The sequence below is a fragment of the Miscanthus floridulus genome, chromosome 6 (genome assembly GCF_019320115.1).
Source record: "Miscanthus floridulus cultivar M001 chromosome 6, ASM1932011v1, whole genome shotgun sequence".
NCBI classification, from domain to species: Eukaryota; Viridiplantae; Streptophyta; class Magnoliopsida; order Poales; family Poaceae; genus Miscanthus; species Miscanthus floridulus.
Genome location: NC_089585.1, coordinates 123677908 through 123682721, shown reverse-complemented (window position 1 = coordinate 123682721; position 4814 = coordinate 123677908). Strand labels below are relative to the sequence as shown.

The 4814-nt window shown below is 51.4% G+C and overlaps 1 pseudogene; it reads left to right on the top strand.

Annotated features, from left to right (window-relative positions):
- Positions 1-1120: 1120 nt before the first annotated feature.
- On the top strand, positions 1121-4597 carry LOC136456843 (rop guanine nucleotide exchange factor 7-like; annotated as a pseudogene).
- Positions 4598-4814: the final 217 nt, after the last annotated feature.

The window sequence follows — 4814 nt, the reverse complement described above, 5'->3', positions numbered from 1 at the left end:
CGTCCCCTGCTCGTACGCGGAGCGAGGTCGACAGCAGACTGGCCGAACCGCCGGAGACGCGCGTCGTTCGGCGGCCCTGACCGAGGAGGGCAGCATCGGTTTCCTAAGCCACGGCACGGCGTGCTCTGCGTGGCAGACCGCAGACGAGCTGAGCCTGAGCCCAGCCCGTACCGGGGAACAGCCGGACAGGGACGCAGCGACAAGCGTAGCTTCCGTTGGAGTTTGGCCCGGCATTTTTCTTTTTCTTTCTATGCAGGCTGCGGCAGTTGCACGCATCGCGCCAACGGCTATTGGATATTGGCCTGCTGCTGCTGGGACCTCGGAACGTTCTCTGTTGCGCAGGCCTGCATCGGGTACTTTTTAACCTTTTCCCATTGACATTTTGGTGCCATAATTTCTAGACGTTGGAGCCTTCACATGGAGTGACAGCCTGAGACCCTGACTGACACTCGCTGTCACTGCTCGAGCAATCAACCTGCTTGTTTATGACCTTTTTATACTAGTACAGTAACAAGCTCTGACATTTTTTTTCCCTGGAGAGGGTACTGGTATTTCTTAAGTTTTCACGTTTACCAGACCGTGACTGGCAAAGTGGCAAACGAAATGACAGTAGTGTACCATGATGAGTCATGAGTCTAACGGCGGATGGCAAAGGTCAAATCCCCTGATCCGATCGATGGAGCGGAGTTAAGCCGCCGACGCTGCTGTACTGACTGAAGCACTTCGAGTGTTTCCTCACTTCCGGTGGAAGTGAGCGAGTAACACCAACACCAACTTAGCACTGAGAATTTAAAGATGGTTAGGGACGGATTAGAAGAGTACAACCCTTTTTCTCTCCACCCATCACGGCCTAGGCCTTCCTTGCGTGCCTCAGCAATCAGCACTGCTTCACATCACACCTCCAGCGTGCCGGGCAGCGGAGGAGCGGAGACCCTCACACGGTCACGCCGATCCGGCCGTTTCATTATTCCCACGCCGTAGCCCAGTAACCGTTGCCCGCCGCCGCTGCTGCCGGTGCCGCCCGGCGCCCGCCCGTTCCATTCCATCTCGGCTTCTCTCGCTGGAAAGTAAACCAAGGCCAACGGTCACTCTTCCCAGTCGACCAGCCAAACTTTTTTAAGTCCCCGGGCCCCCCTCCTCCCGAGACCGAAACGCCAAGAGGAGACCGGACGCAAGCCCACACCGCGCTCGAAACGCACACCGCGCGCAAGACCACACACACAGCACAGGCCCCCTCGCCTCGTCGCGCGCGCGACCCCGGGCCGGCGGGAGGAACGGAGCAGCGCGCCGCTGCACCGCACTGCAGCAGCAGGTGACAGGTGAGCGCAGCACGGTGCACGACGACGCCACCGGCGCGCGCGCACGTACGTACGGGCACGTGGTGGTACTTGATACCTGCTCCGCGACAACTTGGAGCTCGATAGAGCAGGCACCAGGCAGGCGCGTCGTGGGATGGGGAGCGCGGGCGAGGAGGACAGGGAGGCTTGGAGCGAGGCGGCGTTCACGGACTCCGCCTCCGCCGACGGGAGCAGCTCCAGCTCCGACGCCGCGTCCACCGACGAGTGGCCACCCGCGGCGGCGCCGGTGCCGGCGGCGGCCAGGAAGCCGGGCCGCTGCGCCTCCGACACCGACGTGGCCAGGCAGCAGCACAAGCACAAGCGCAGAGCACCATCAGGTGACCACCGCCTCATATACTATTACTCGCAGCATCCTGGATTCTCGGTGGTGAAATTCTCTAATGTGTGCGCGCCTTGTGTTTCGACAACAAAACTGACAGAGACGGAGATGATGAAGGAGCGGTTCGCGAAGCTGCTGCTCGGCGAGGACATGTCCGGGAGCGGCAAGGGCGTCTGCACGGCGCTCGCCATCTCCAACGCAATCACCAACCTCTGCGGTCAGAACTCGCCGCCGTGACCACCTCCAACGCCATTGCTGGGAGTGGGGGTTTAGTAAATAAATTCATTCATTCCCAAATAACGCAAAGCGTGTCGCGTTCGCAGCCACCATCTTCGGGCAGCTCTGGAGGCTGGAGCCGCTCCCGCCGGAGAAGAAGGCCATGTGGCGCCGGGAGATGGACTGGCTGCTCTGCGTCAGCGACCACATCGTCGAGCTGGTCCCCACGTGGCAGTCATTCCCCGACGGAACAAGGCTTGAGGTGCGCCTAGCAAACACGCCATGTCTCCACCCTCTTCATCCACCATTTCATTCATCCCATAACATTCCGGCCGTAGCACCGAGGGCTGAAATATCCAGCGGGTATCACGCGTTTTTCTCTTGGTTCCATCTAAGCGTACGAACCCGATACGGGATGTGCAAGTTCAATTTATGCGTTGGAAATTGAAATGGCGTTCAAATTTCTTGCTCGTACGGTGAATGCCTTTAATTTCACAGTTGATAATTGAGCACTGCCACACTGACGATATGAGGTTCTCAAACTGGAATTCATATCTTCTGGGAAAACAGTACTAATGTCGTGGTTGTTCAATAGCAAGTACAACAGCTGGGTTTCGAAAGAAGTGTTAAGTGTACCAGAACAGTTTATAATGGGCCTCTAGATGCATATGGACTACCGGAAAATGATATATTAAACGTGCGCTTAGCTACCCTGGATTTGGTACAAGTAACTTGATTTTGCTCTAATGGAGAGAAAGAAAAATGGTGCGAGAATGGCAAAAGGCTATACCTAAATTTGTGAACATACACAAGCAATTTCTCTAATTTTGTAAAGAGAACAAGGAAATTAAACAGAAGTCAGCAATAATGATTATCTGTTTCTGCAGTGAGTAAATTCCAACTGAAAGCTATCAATGAGTGTCACTAAGGGGTAGTAATGTCTGTACTCATTAGACACCGAACATATAAATCATGAGATTTATATGTACGTACGATGCATTAGACACCTAACATATATTAAATGTTTGTACGTATGATGCATCATATAAATCATGAGATTGCATACATTTCAGATCATAAAAAGTGGACCACTTTCGATTTGTACTTACAAATTGATGCATGTCATTGCCACTCAATAACTAATTGCACAAATGTCTTGATGTCGTATTTCAGATCATGACAACTAGACCACGGTCTGATTTGTACATTAATCTTCCAGCGCTCCGGAAGCTGGATCATATGCTCCTTGTGAGTTTTTTCTGAACTGTGGATTCATTGCAGTTGATCGAAAAATTCAGTTCTCTCATAGCACCATATTCTGACAGGAAATCCTGGAAAGCTTCAGAGACCCAGAGTTCTGGTATGTTGAGCAAGGTATTGCTGCACCAGATTGCGACGGCTCTGCATCCTTTAGGACGTCTTTTCACCGCCGTGATGAGAAATGGTGGCTCCCAGTGCCTCGCGTGCCTCCCGGTGGCCTTCACAATAAAACAAGGAAGCAGTTCCAGCACAAACGTGATTGTGCAAACCAAATCCTGAAGGCTGCCATGTCCATCAACAGCAATGCCTTAGCAGAGATGGAGGTCCCTGAATCTTATCTTGACTCCCTACCAAAGGTATACAATGCCTTCTTCCAATCTTCCGTAATCAAAATTCATGAATGTGCAATGTCCACAGCATTTCTTATTGTCAGCTCTGAACATGTTGCACTAAACTTGATTTCAGAATGGAAGGGCAACCTTAGGTGATATCATATACCGCTACATAACGTCTGATCAGTTCTCCCCTGAGTGCCTTCTTGATTGCCTGGACCTATCCACGGAGTACCAGGCCCTAGAAATCGCAAACCGTGTCGAGGCGTCAGTGTATGTGTGGCGCCGGAGGGTTGCTGCCAAACCAGTAAATGGCTTGGGCCGAAGCAGCAGTGCTAGATCATCGTGGGGCATGGTAAAAGGACATGATGGTAGACTCGGAGAAGAGAGAGCTGCTAGCTGAACGAGCAGAGGGCCTGCTAATATGCTGAAGCAAAGGTTTCCTGGGTTGACACAGACAAGCCTGGACATGAGCAAAATTCAGTACAACAAGGTTTCTATCTCTATCTGTTTCTCCTAATATTCTAGCTATTACCAATTACAGGTCAATAACTGGTGCCACTCTTGCTGGTGAGCAATTTTCAGGATGTGGGTAAATCAATCCTGGAGAGCTATTCAAGGGTGTTAGAAAGTTTGGCTTCAAACATCGTCACCCGCATCGACGATCTGCTGAACATCGATGAGCTGAACAGACACGCTGAACATTTCACAGCAACAGGTGATGCAGACTGCAAGATTGCTTGCAGCAGACTGCTGTTCCATCCTTCCCGGTGCCAGCCTCTGGCACAACCAGCTTATCGCCGGCACAATTGGCAAGCCCATCAAAGAAAGACAGGACGTCGCTGACTCCAGGCAGACGGTCTCAGCATAGTAGGGGGTGCTGGCACAAAGAAAGGCTTGATGGATCATGTCGGTACAGAAATCAAGGGGATGATAATCAGCAGCGGTATGATGATCGATGTCTCTACTACTACAGAGCTGTAATTGTAAGCTGATAGCTCATCAGATTGCCAAGATGACTAGTCTTTGTGTCTGTGTCTGTGTCTCTCTGTCTGTCTCTGTGTGAGCGTCCAAATTTTTTACTGGCATGTTGCATTTCTGATTTGTGTGCCTACGATTTTACTGGTGTACTGCACTGTTGTTTGCTGACAGCCTGATGCCCTGATCTACAGTACTTTTAGCATAGACGGGTGTTGTTAGTTGTTACATACTCTGTATGAGGAGTTTCAGTCTGATTGAATTTGTTGAAATTCTACTGTTGAAATTAACAAAGACGGGGGACATTTGATGTGAAAGCCAACTCTTTGTCCAGTTCGCAGAATTAGTACC